Genomic DNA, 15,000 nt, shown 5'->3' with positions numbered 1-15,000 from the left:
AGAATACTAGTTATTACCTGCAGTGTGTGGATGTATGAAACGATGTATGTGATATTTTTTTTTTACATTTGTATCTTCGTAATATTTGTAGGGGCTGTTGTTGGCTTTTACAGTTATGGTACCCATGTTGTTTACTTGTCTATGTTGTGATAATGCACCTGACTAAATTTCTCCAGTTGGAGATAATAAAGTTATTCTTATCTTATCTTATCTTATCTTATCTTATCTACGCATAAACCCAACACACTGGTCCGGGCCTTGAGAGACTACATTAGGTTTGTATAAAGCATTAGCCCAAAACGAATGAATAAGATGAATAAATAAGATAGATAAGTAAATACACCAAAATGCAATTGAAATGGAAGACATGTAGAAGGTAAATGAATGGAACAAAATAACAATCATTCATAAGGACTGGAAAGTTTTCTAATACGAAAATTAACACGGACACATACATGATATAAATGTATTCGTCTTCACATCACACTTTCACCCAAAAACCTCTCCAAAAAACGGCGATGACCGAAATGCATTTGAAATGAAAGACGCATAGAAAGCAAATGAATGAAAGAAAATAAGAATCATTCATAAGGACTTGACGTATTATAATACAAAAATGAACACGGACACACGCATGGTATAAATGTATATGTCTTCACACAATCATCCCAAACCACTTCAAGAAACAACGATGACAATACAACAGAACAGGCAAGAAATGTGATTTTTCTTTCTCCACCTTTCTGTAATGCGCTGTCCCCATTTTTATTATCCTGTTTCATACTTTTATAGTACTATTTTGAATTATCTTATTTATTTCATGTTTGTTTCTATATCATTTGTCCGCATCACCGGTAATCATTAATATTTCATACCAGTAAGGTTGTCATTGAAGAACAGGGCAAATATTAATAAATGACTTAGTTTATCCTTTTATGCCAGGTATACTGTTGTGTGCATTAGACTGGCTGTATAAAAGTGAAAGGAGAAAATATGCTTTGTCTGTCAATAACACGAATATTATTCTATGTACCCTCTTTCCTTTGTGCTGTTCCACATAGCAGGGTAGGGCCATAAAGTAAAATTATGACATAAGATTAATGGAGTGGAGATCGTTCAATGATCAAAGTTTTATGCAGCGACACACCCTCTCTGGACAGCAGCCTGAATTTCACACCGACGGACAGAAATCTGTTGTGACAAAAAGTAACACAACACGGCAAAACGCAACACAATGCAACGCAACACAACACAGGGCAACTCAACACAATACAACGTAACGCAATGCAACATAACGCACTGACGCAACACAACGCAACAAAACACAACGCAACACAACACAACGCAACACAACGCAACGCAATCCAACATAACGCAACGCAACGCTTACGGTCTTCGGTTGTCGACCACCTTTCTGCCCTGGAGACTGTCGGACAGTTCAGGTTTATCTGCAGCCAGCCAAGTTCAGCGTGCGCCTATCCACAGCACAAGAAGTAGGTACGAACAGATTTCATTCAAATAACCCAGTGTATGAATCGAGGGAACAAAACAGGCAAACAAACAAAAAAACAGTTATACTACGCCAAAAGTTTCCGCATCACACCCATCTGCAATGCGAGTCACATCAACTACTTGGAGCTGCTAGCCGTGTGTGCCCTAAGGGGAGTTTCGGGAGACCGTCACGGGGAAGTGAGTGTGCACGCAAATGAACAACCGCACAGCTGTGGCGAACCTTGCAAATGAGGGGAAGGCGGGAGAACCAAGTCTCTCACTCTCTCCCGACTGGCTTGCCGTATTCTGTTGTGGTGTCGGCGCAACAGGATCACTTTAGCTCTCTCCATACGAACAGCGAAAGAGACGACGTTAACAGCGTTTCACCCCATTTACCACCATCAAAATATTGCAAGCGGAAGGCTCTTATACTGAAGAGGTGAATGTTGACAAAGAATACCACAATTCTGACGACGGAAACTAAAGGTTGGGTCATTGAGACACCCACTGGACATCCGAGGGGTCTGTGTAGAGGAGAAGAGAGGACTGGCCGTACTGAGTGAGTTAATCCCGGTGTATGTGAAGGGAGGGAATGGCCAATACCATAGCCGACTCCCTTCCACGCGACAAAGACACGCAGTGGCACCTGTCTCCTTGTGTGGTCCAGAAAATCTTTCACCGGTTCGGCCAGCCCCACATCGACCTCTTCGCGTCCAGGGAGACGGCACAGCTTCGCCGATACATGTCCCTATAACGGAGGTACAGCTAGGTGTACGTGGTGGATGCCCTCGCCCAGCCCCGGACCTTTCTCCTGCTCTACGCCTTCCCACCTCCCACTCTGGTGCCGACAGTGGTGAACATGTTGAGGGAAACTCACTCCAGGATGCTACTGATAGCCCCCTGCTGGAGCGACTCCCCTTGGACGCCGATGATGATGGAGCTACTTTACGACAAGCCGCACAGGATCCCGATGTCGTCGGATCTCCTGATCAACACAGCGATAGGCCGGCCAGTCAAGAACCTGGAAGCTCTCAGGTTGACAGTATGGCCCATATTCGGTCAGCCACAGGGCTTCACCATCCCTCGGCCACCTTTGAGGTGCTTGAAGGCAGTTGGCGTGGGAGTACCCGTCAACAATACCAAGCTGTGTGGCGTGAGTAGCAGCGGTTCTGTGCTGACCGGTCTCTGGATACAGCTACCGTTTCTGTAGAAACGATGCTACAGTACCTACAGTACCTGTCTGATAAGGGACTGTCATCAGTGGAAGACCATTAGCGTGCATCGTTCAGCGATTTCTTCCATTTTAGAAGCACATAAACCTGTACCTATAGGGAAGCATCCCCTTGTGTGTAGGTTCATCAGAGGTGTTTTTAATAAAAGACCCCCTTCTGTACAAGTTGTGCCCACCTGGGATATTGGGGCTGTATTGTTGCATTTGTCCCAGTGGCACCCTGCACAACATCTATCCTTGGATAAACTGACTTACAAGGTCGTGTTCATGCTTGCTGCTTACACAGCTAAAAGAGTGAGTGATCTCCTTCTGTTTTCGGTGGATAGTTCCCTGTGTCATGTCAGTTCCAGTTGTGAGGTATTGCAAGCGGCTTTTGGTTCTAAGACGGACAGACCATCTAACAGATCTCAACTGATCAAGCTCAAAGTGTGTGAGAATAAAAACTTGTGTCCCGTCACCTATGTGTCGGAATACGTGTGCCGGACAGGGGATCAACGACAGGGTTCACAACTCATTGTTTCCCCTTTCACATTCAAACCCATGAAACTAGCACTACAACAGTCAGAAGGTGGATCACTAACATTCTGCACGAGGCCGGGGTCAACACGTGCCACAGCCACATTCCACTGCAGGCCATCATGAACAACGCTGATTGGTCACGCCACGACTCACCCTTCAGACATTACGTTAGGATCCTCCCACATCAACACAGCATCTGTGACGCGTGTGGAATCCAAGATGATTCAGGACGCTGTATCCCCACCAACTGAGTACTTTCCTTTCGTTCGTTCTCTTGTGTACGTTTCGTTTGGTTGGCATTGCTTGTGCATGTACATGCAGCATGTATTTACACATGTCCTTTTCTGCTATTCGTCCGTGTTTCTGTTACATTTTTCATAGCTCTGTATTTCTATATTTCTCTATGTCATGTTCAGTTCTATCCTCTTCTCTCACTTACTGTACCCATGCGACGGGCAAACAGTCACCCATATGTGTAAACCATTGCACTCATATGGTGCAGAAATTGAAAATTTGTAAAGTGTAACGACATAAAATTATAATTTCTGTACTATTGTGCAGTGGCTTACACAATGATGGTCGCATGGTTTCATCTTATGTAATTGTGTTCCTTTTCTGTCTCGCATTACAAAAAGGGCAAAAACCTACAATGTATGTTCAATATATACAGGGCTGTGATGCAAGCTGGGAGGTCGGACACCCAATGACACAGGCTGGACATTGGTCACTCGGCCAACAGCACCGCGTGAGCGGCGATCCTCGCTCGCGGGCAGCCTAATACGAAGTTTTCCCTTGTTATACAAAGCTCGGAAGAAGAGAGAGTATTGCAAATACCCATATGTGTAAGCCATTGCACAATAGTGCAAAAATTATAATTTCATGTCGCTACACTTTAACATTTTTCAATTCAATAATAATGATAACGATAATGATATATATATATATATGTGTGTGTGTGTGTGTGTGTGTGTGTGTGTGTGTATCGCAGAATCTTGTGCAGCCACAAGTCATCCACGGAAATGCATAATTCTTTTTTTTCTTTCTTTCTTTTTTTTTTCTTTTTTTTTTTTTTTGGTTTGTTTGTTTGTTTGTTTGTTTGTTTGAAATAACATCTCTAACATCTCCAAAATTCAGAACAGGAATGAATGCAGAGACGCTTCCACACCAAGGCAATGAACACCTCCCGGTACTTTTCAGTCTACCGCGTGATCCATTTCAGTATGAAACCAAAGAGACAACCATCATCGAAAAATTAAGACGCAGAAGAAACAAAAGAACGGCACCGAACCAGATGCAAACTATTCAGCCCCCATGGTGGAATACCGACACAAAGAGAGCCTGGATAGAAAAACATGCGGCTGTCAAACTTTGGCAAAAAGAAAGAACAAAACAATCTCCGGACAAAGATATTGAAACAAAAATGAGAGAAAAAACAAAACAGTTTGAAGTCATTTCTCAAGAGGCCAAAAATGACAAGTGGAAACAGTTTTGCGAGGCACTCTGTTATGACATAACATTGACAGAGTTCTGGCAATTTTATCGTCGCAAGGAAGGGAAAATGTGCACAACAACAACCCCAGACATGTTAGATACTGATGGAACCAAGCTTAATACAAACGAAGAAAAAGGATCCGCCCTGCTCAGACACTTCATACAACAGAGCGATCAAAGAAACTTAGATGAAAAAAAAGAAATTTGTTGAGGAGTTAAACCAAACCCTTATGCAGACTGGACTTCATGATGACTTGACAATAGATGATCTAGGCGAAACAATAGCTAAATGCAAGAAAGAATCGGCTCCTGGCCCAGACAAAGTTCCTATCGGAAGAAGACAGAAGCAAACTTTTCAATCTTTATCAAAACAGTTTCCACAATGGACATGTGCCGGAGGACTGGACACACAGTTTCTTAAAACCCATACCAAAACCAGGAAAGGACCATCGTCAGATAAGCGGCTACCGAATCCTAACCATGCAAAACATTGCTGGAAAGCTCATGGAACGCATGATAGCCAGGAAACTTGCAAGGGATCTTGAACACAGGCACATTCTCCCTTCAAATCAAAGTGGTTACAGAACAGGTAAGTCCGCATGGGAAAATGCGGCTGCTTTCGCATATGAGGTATATGAAGGATTTCAAAGAAGAGAAGAAACACTAGCAGTAGCAATTGACCTTGAAGATGCCTACAATAAAGTCCAGTTTGCGCACCTCATGGAGCTGCTACTAAGGTATGGAGTAAGTTTGACACTGACAAGATGGATAGCAGCAGCGCTTCAGGAAAGAACCGCCGTCCTACGCCTTGGAGACTGGATGTCTGCACCTTCTAAACTATCCATGGGACTGCCACAAGGGTCTCCGCTCTCTCCTGTCCTCTACAACGTCTACACGAAGGGCCTTGCAGACTTAAACAACAATGGAATAGCTCAGGTGCTTACTCTTGCGGATGATGGCCTGGTCTTCAAAACTTCAAAAGATGCTCAGGAAAGAACTAAAGCCGTCCAGAAACAACTGAACAATATCGCTCAATGGTGCAAGGACACAGGATCTTCCATCAATCCAGCGAAAGCTCAAACGTTGCTGTGCACCCTCAACAACAGTACCTCGAGCAAATCACCACCACCTGTGTCATTCGACGGAATTCAAATCGAGAAACCGAAGGATAGCTCATTGGCCAGGAAAGCTGAGGTCAGCTGAACGCCATATTGATTCTCGTACCCGGCTGTCAGTCCGTTGAGTAATCGTCTGCTAACTGGTTGGTAGTTTCTGAACTGTAACCGTGTATCTCCGATGAAATCGTGTTATGCTTGCCCCACGACATACCAAATTTTGTGTCTTGATTGATATCTGTCAATGGTCTATTTACCAAAGTTATTACAGGAAAACAGTGCAGTGACAGGTAGCGCAAACTTTCTGTGTAGGCACACTCGGGAATGTCAGCTTAACTAACGCCGCGAGCAAGTGAAAGCTTGTCGTGAAGCAGTCATCGTAGCCAGGTGAGCACTTGGCTACATATATGAAGTTACCGCTTCGCGCTGTACTGACACGAGTAGCAAAATGGCTGATTGAACACTTCCACTTTAGGAGGGGTCCTGACAAAGGGATGCTGGCGCTTCTGTCATAACTGACAAGACCATGGAACTGGGGGCTATGGTCGGTAGTCCAGGGAGAGCACTGATAAAAGTAACCGGAGTTTGACTGAGGCATTCTGACTGTTTTTCAACGATTTCATCCGTTTGAAACTTTATTAAAAAAAGAAAAAATAATAATTCGTTGAGTACCTCATATTCACTAGTATCCCATAGTGGGCAGTCTGAGCCTTGGCACAACAACGTATCCCTGGACTTTGATATAAGATAAAGGCTGATGGTGTTTGCCTTCAGTGACCGATAAACAACACGAAAAACTGTCTTGGAAAGAGCGGACGGAGGGGGAATAGATGTAAGGGAAAGAGGCAGGGCTGAATCATTTAAGTCACAATCAATGGATTCGATAGACAGATCATTGTATTCTATTCCGGATTAACGATAAATTAAACAGTTTCTCCATATTGCAAGTTCGTCTTTGTTGCACGAAAACCGTTCCTGAAGAGCGTTCAAGGTAGGCTGTAGCTTATTTGGAGAAATGGAACAATACACGAACAAACAACTCGACAGATACAACTCACATTGCTTCACATGTTAGCGGTATCCATGTTAAAGCGCAATGCCACGTTTACACACAACACTGGAGAGCCGCGGTGTAAATGATGTCCACTGAAGCCAGCAAGTTCACAATATATTCATGTATATGCCCGTAAGCATATTTGTCTTACAATCAAAGTGGATATTTTATATATATATATATATATATATATATATATATGTGTGTGTGTGTGTGTGTGTGTGTGTGTGTGTGTGTGTGTATATATATATATATATATATATGTGTGTGTGTGTGTGTGTGTGTGTGTATGTATATATATATATATATATATATATATGTGTGTGTGTGCGTGTGTGTGTGTGTGTGTGTGTGTGTCCACTGAAGCCAGCAAGTTCACAATATATTCATGTATATGCCCGTAAGCATATTTGTCTTACAATCAAAGTGGATATTTTATATATATATATATATATAGATATATATATATATATATATATGTGTGTGTGTGTGTGTGTGTGTGTGTGTGTGTGTGTTTGACATTATATGATTTTACCAGGGACAACACTTTTGTTGCCATGGGTTCTTTTACTTGCGCTACATTCATGCTGCAAACGGGACATTGGTTTATCGTCTCATCCAAATGACTAATGTATTTATGTACTATATCGCTTTTTCAGTTGACACAGTTTGACGCCTGTCATTTTGATGCGGACTAAACTATCTTCAGGAGATAATGGTACTTTTTTTTCAGTCCACACACGTCCTTTTTCGTTGTTGTTTATCACACGCATATATATCATAGTTTCAGATTAAAGAAAGTGTCAGGGTGTGCAAAATGATCCATATACGCTATATCACAACTGTTGTTTAAAGATAATGATGATGATAATAAAAAGCACAAGACTTACCTTTGCACAATCACAACGCGCTGATCAGGGTTTGAGGTGGTTTGCACGTGTGTTTGTGTGTGTGTTTTGTGTGTGTGTGTGTGTTTGTGTGTGTGTGTGCGAGCTTGCATGGTGTGTGTGCGCGCGCAGGCGCTCACGTGCGCGCATGTGTGTATGTACTGACAGAAGCAGATGTATAATGACGGTCAGTTGCGGCGCCATGGCATTTTCGTTAATTAACATTTTCCAGAAAGCAAAACAAAACAAAAGTTATATTCCTCGCTCACTTACTTGTGCGTTTCTTCAACTTGAACATTCAACACTGCTGACTGAGCTGACGTATAACTTCACTGGACATGAGAAGGAACAGGCGCAAGACTGAGAGGTCGGAAGGCCAAAGAACACCTGATGCAAAACAGTCAGTCGAAGAGAAGCCAAGACCCTTCGGCACACCTCAGTGGGGAATACGATTCACAGACTGGCCCAAAGCCGACTGACTCAGTAAGACTGAGCGCGATTCGTCTTTGCAGTCCTGCATACCACTGAGAGAGCGTAATGGACTGCAGAATGCTTCACCGCTCCTTTACAACGTGTCATCCCTCAGTGACAAAATGCATAGTCCACTGACTTTGTCTCTGGATGACCCCCATGGGCGTTGGCGGCTGACCCCAGTTAACCGTCGGGACTTGTAGCACATATATACTATATCATTGTCAGTTCAGTTCACGGTTCACTCAGACTTACCGTCAAGGAGGCGTCAGTACGTTCAGTCAAATCCATATTACTGAGCTACACCATACTGATGAGCTGCTAGGCAGATGTCTAACCAGCAGCACATAATAACCCAACCAGTTTAGTCAGGCCTTGAGGGGGGAAAAAAATTATTATTATTATTGCTGCTGCTGCTACTGCTGCTGCAGTAGTATAAGGGATGGGGGTTCTATATGTAACGGTTTTAAGCGCCCATAAGGCACAACAACGCCTTAAACCATAAAAACGAAAAACCCGCGCGATCCGGATTTAAGCGCCCATAAGGCGCAACAACGCTTTAAACCATAAAAACGAAAAACCCGCGTGATCGGCTTAAAAAGGTGTATGGAGAGCCAAATCACTAGATAAAAAAAATGATGGTTAAATATGTGTATGGAGAGCCAAATGGTCATGGGGGTTCTGGTTCCTTAAAGAGAGGAGGTGTCAAGTGGGTCAACCGTTCACATATGAACGTTTGACCTAGTTAGCTTTTTGGATGGTTTACCATCTTGAATATCAAATAGATTTTTCTTTCCGTTAAACAACTGAGTTTTGTGTTTCGATTTTATGTCTGTTTTTACAAGAGCGCAAAAAAAATCAGATCTACCTCAAAAGTAATCTACCTTTTCCCGCAAGCATTTTTCCAACTTCCATTTTATAAGTACCCCAAGATTATTTTTTTGGCTACCAAATTTCGGCAACTTTTTTTTGGGTGGGGGACGCGATTTTTTTTTTTTTTTTTTTTGGCACCGATTTTCCCCACCATCCAAAATACACATCTATCCATTCCAAGAACTAGCCACCAACAAATAAATCAAATCAAATCAAATCAAAAACACTTTATTAATCCACATGGAAATTAAGTTGTGCAATCACAGGCTCATTGTAAACACTGGCATAAAATCATGCGCAACATAAGAAGAGATTAAAACTAGTCAAATAAGAATTCCCAATAGCTGACGATATACTAACCCCCCCACCCCCCACCCCCTCACACACATACTCATGTTAAGACAATAGGGTATTGCACAACAATATTAACAAATGAAAACATCCAACAAAAAAAAGGGTATAAGATTACTAAAAATGAGAAGAGGAACGTCCAGAAGAGGAATACCCCACAACAAATAGAAAGAACAAAACAGAAAGGAATACCCCACAACAAATAGAAAGAACAAAACAGAAAGGAATACCCCACAACAAATAGAAAGAACAGAAAGGAATACCCCACAACAAATAGAAAGAACAGAAAGGAATACCCCACAACAAATAGAAAAGAACAAAAGAAGTACCCACAAGAAGAACTATCCACAACAGAAGAGAACTACCTACAACAAACATCCAGGAAGAAGAACCATCCACAACGCCTAGAGAAACATCCAGGAAGAACAAAAATAGAAGCATCTACAAGAAGAAGTACCAACAACAAAAAATAGAACCATCCACAAGAAGTATCTAGAATTCCAAGGAAGAAGTATCCACGAGAAAAAAGGAGAAGTATCTATACCAAAGAGGGGAGAAGTATCTACAAGAAATAGTATCCACGAACCAAGGAAATAGAAGAGAAGCATCCACAAGAACCAAGGAATCCACAAGAATAGAAGGGGGTCTACCAAATAGGAGACACAACAAGTATCCACCATATCCATAGCAAATAGGTGCTATACAAAAAATATCCACAAGAAATAGTAGAGAAGAAATATATAGGAGACCTGCCCCCAAGAAATAGAATAGAAGCTACCCCACAAGAAACAGCTCCAGAAGCATCTACAAGAATAGGAAACAAATATCTACAACAAGTATCTACCCAGCAATACTAGAAATCTATCCAGCAATACCAGAAACCTATCTAGAAATCTATCCAGCAATACCAGCAAATTCTCAGCAATGCTCAGTAGCTTCTCAGCAATGCTCAGTAGCTTCTCAGCAATGCTCAGTAGCTTCTCAGATTTGGTGCTACAAATTTCCACAATTTTGACAATTTCTACAACACCAGCAAAAGTGCTATAGCAATATTTTGCATTTTTCTACTTTTTGTAGCACTTTTTGCTGTTTTTGTGGATTTTCTATTTTTTCTATATAGAGAAATACCACTTTTTGTTGTATATGGCACCAAAAAATATTTGTCTCCTGTAGAAGTTCGAGAAATAGAAAACACAAGAGGCCAACTTTCTGCAGTAGATGCAGCTGAAAAGTTTGGTATTGGTACTAGTAGAGTGTACAGAATTTGGAGAAATGCGAGGAAACGCGAAGAGGAGGGATTGTTGCAAAGGGAGACCCCGGCAAAGAATTCGTCGATAGACGAAAAAGAGCAGCTGGAAGATCGTACACAACCTGTGGAAGAAGAACAAAGTACACAACAAAACAGCGAAATAGCTGTACTGCAACGTACTCTACTACAAACACTACAGAGGTTGGAAAGACGCACTATAGAACTCTCTAGCCAGCAAAAAGACAACAACGATGTAGTGTTGGATATTCTATCTCTTCTCGATGTAGACGAAGAAGACAACATTGTAGAACAGATACAAGAAGACGTAGCAGAAGAGTCCAAATCTTTGTTGGAACAGATACAAAATAGCGTTTGTGTATACAACACTGCATGCTATATTCTACCAATTGCACTTGCAGTTGGTTCTATATTGTACAAAACATGGAAAGCTACAAAGAAAAATGGTGTTTGGAACATACCCGAAGAAGATCGACAATTTGTCCATCTCCCAAAGAAGACATCTGGAGATATTGCCAAAGAAACAATCCCAAAACAAATTCCAACAAAGTCTAGAAACCCTTTCGAAATGGAATAGGATAGCATAGAGTCTATTGTACTATTTGTGTGCAATTCGTGGATGTAGTATGTTTTGTATTTGTATATTGTATATATTGTATATATATAGGACAATGCCAATAGTATTCGATCCACCTTGTTCTCCAAGATTCGACTTCGAAGAGTTTTCGAAAGCAAAAAAAGAGTATACAGACAGTATACAATTCTCTCCAGCCGATATGGATAGAAATGTAGTAGAACTAGCAAAAACACATACAGATCCTGTTCCTCGTATATTGGGAGAATGTCCTCGAAAGAAACTTCTCGCTGTTGCCTATTGTGGCGAACCATATCTCTGCTACCAGTGTGGCCGTATATTCTAGTTTTCTTCGATAGATGCTACTATATAGAATAGTCTATCTTTCTTTTTTGTGGATTTGTCTTCTCTCCTCCTACTCTACACAACATTGGTTGTTTCGTCTTTTCCAGCATTTCTCTGCCACCATACCGTTCTATCTCTTTTTCGAGAAAATAGCCGTGTACTGGCATTTCTATGTCTGTAGATGGAATACCATTGTTGTCTGTTGGAACAATGTACAAGATATACTTCTCTTTTTTGCGATATTCGCCTACAGCATACTTTCTACAAATATATTGTCCTGGTTCTATTTCTAGTATTTTTTTCCACTCTGTACAAAGTGGTAGACTTGTACTACCTAGGGTCGATTTGGTCTCTATTTCCTTCTTCTCCAGTTCTTTTTCTAGTGCTATTTCTACAAGAGATGGGAGTTCTATTCCGTCTGGTACAGATGTAGGTTCCACTGGAAACCATTCTATTTCTTTGTCGCTGCCATTTGGTACGAATTTCTTTGGAGGTAGAACTCGAAATAGTAGTTGTATACGTTTTTGCTTGTATAGATCGTCTTCTTCGAATATACGCTCTTTTGGAAACCAACACAGTTCTCTATTGTATCTATCTTTCTTGCATTCTACGAATTTCTTTGTTGCATGTAGAATTTTTCGTAGTCCAGTATTTGCCCATATGGAAATTGGTTCTCCATCGTCTTTTGCAACTACGACTCTACAGTGGTCTTTCCCATCTTGTTGATATCCTAGAACGCTCCATATACCTTTGTTGGAAATTTTGGATATATGCTCTATTTTGCCCAAGAAAGTTCTTTCTACTAGTTTTTCTATTTGCAACGAGTTGTATTGGTCTCTTTCGTTTCTTTCCATTTCCTCGTATATTTGTTCTATTTCTCTTTCTCGTTGTTCTATTGTATTGGTATGTTCTTTGTGGTAGTTTTCCAGTTTGTCTATCGCACTTTGTCTCCATTCTTCTGCGCATTGTTCTTCTCCAATCTGTGCAAGTTTCTTTTCTCGGTCTATACTAGATAGTAGAGATATTTGTTTCTGTTCTGCAATTTTCTCTATTTTGTGCAGTTTGTAGATAGGTTGTTCTACTCCTATTGTATGTGTTTTCTTTGGTCTCCACTCCCATTCTATTGTGTTTGTAGGTGGAAGAAGCATTGTAGGAGGTTCTACGTCTGGATGTAGTTGGCAAGGTCTATTGCACGCTACAAGTATTCTTTTCGAGTTTTTGTCTTTTGTATAGCATTGTAGTTTGGAAAGATGTATTCCACTGTATTTGTCTGCACATAGTATTTCGGTTTGGAATATAGGACAGTTGCGAAAGCCAAAGTCTCCCATAGCCCATAGAATTGCAGTATTCCATAGTTTGTCGTCGTCTACAGTATTTTGTGTTGGTCGTATTCGCCATTCTTTTTGTTCTTGTATGTGCATACCAACAGACATATATTGCAGATTGTGGTCTATCGGCTAGAACAAAGCATCTGTCGAGTTCTTTTGCAAGATTGTTCCATTGTTGTTTTGCTGGTTGTACTACAAATAGTGGATTGTTTGCAGGAGAAACGAATTCCAATACATCGTCTACAAGTTCGTTTGCTGTTTCTGGTGTTCTATCTCTGCATGCATACAACGATACTTCTATTCTAGTACAGCCTCTAGATTGCACATCTGGATGGTGGAAGGTTTTTCGAAGATGTTCGTTTGGACAGTCTACGTAGTCTGCTAGATGTCCGCCGAATTGTTCTCGTATTTCTCCTGCTTCGAAATTGGATACTATTTTGTTGTATAGTTTGGTTCTCGTTGTATAGCCATTGTGTTCGGATATCCATGTACATACGTGGTTTCCTACAGAGTGTGTGTTGTCGAGTATTGTAGGCTGGGAATCTTGTATGGCTTCTACGAATGTGCCTTGTTCTCGGAAGTTGTGTTCTTCTGCTAGGTATTCCACTAGTGCTTGTCTGTCTAGAGTCCCGGAGAAATCTCTGGTGTAGTCTATGGAATAGATACCATATCCGTTTGCTACTAGTCTCTCCTCGAATGTTGGGAGGATTTTGTGTAGATGTTCGATAGATAGTTCGGATACATCGAGTTTTGCTACAAATAGAGCATATATTGGTGTATTTGGATGTTGTTGTTTCCAGTTCTCTTTTGCCTTGGAATTCGTTTCTCTTTCTATTCTATCTATAGTACTAGATATTGTACTGTTCTTTGCAGATATAGACAATGTGTGCACAATGGCAATATGTACGTGTTTGTATTCCACTAGGTCCGATAGGTTGGAATATATTCTAGATACTATATTTTTTGCCGAAGAAGTGTCTCCGGTGGTACATAGTACTTTGCCTTTCGATACTACACAATCTTTCTGTTGTAGATATCCGAATACGTATAGGTCGTCTACAAAGGTTGGAAGACCTTCTAGAGTTTGTATATGTGTTCTGCCATTGTTGTTGGCTAGATAGTCTACCTTGGATATATCTGGCACCAAGTTGCTGTTGTATGTATTTTCTAGCAATATATGTGTTGCTATCGCCTTCTCGGCACGTAGTCCAATTCTTTCGAAAGTTGTAGATACGTTTGTCTCCATGCTATACAGTAGTAGATTTCATATGTTCAAATGGAAGTTGGAGATTTGAAAAATGCTTGCGGGAAAAGGTAGATTACTTTTGAGGTAGATCTGATTTTTTTTGCGCTCTAGGTATTCCAGTAGAAGAAACCCAGACATGGAAACTCTCTTTCCAGAATCCTGCTTTCCCTTGTATTCCTTCTAGACTGTGGAAGAAAGCACTAGAAAAAGAAATAGAAAGAAGAGTATATACAGAGAAAGATCTGGGGGAAATTCGAAGATCGAAAAAAAAAAAAAAATCGCGTCCCCCCCCAAAAAAAAAGTTGCCGAAATTTGGTAGCCAAAAAAAAAAATCTTGGGTTACTTATAAAATGGAAGTTGGAAAAATGCTTGCGGGAAAAGGTAGATTACTTTTGAGGTAGATCTGATTTTTTTTGCGCTCTTGTAACCATTTGGCTCTCCATACACATATTTAACCATCATTTTTTTATCTAGTGATTTGGCTCTCCATACACCTTTTTAAGCCGATCACGCGGGTTTTTCGTTTTTATGGTTTAAAGCGTTGTTGCGCCTTATGGGCGCTTAAATCCGGATCGCGCGGGTTTTTCGTTTTTATGGTTTAAGGCGTTGTTGTGCCTTATGGGCGCTTAAAACCGTTACATATAGAACCCCCATCCCTTATACTACTGCTGCTGCTGTTATCATTACTATTATCATAAGTTAACGAATTAACCTTTTTTAAAAGCTAGTAATGAATAGACTGATGAATATATCATAA

Source organism: Babylonia areolata, chromosome 19 (assembly GCF_041734735.1).
Source record: "Babylonia areolata isolate BAREFJ2019XMU chromosome 19, ASM4173473v1, whole genome shotgun sequence".
Lineage (NCBI taxonomy): Eukaryota > Metazoa > Mollusca > Gastropoda > Neogastropoda > Buccinidae > Babylonia > Babylonia areolata.
Note: the sequence above shows the minus strand (reverse complement) of the source record.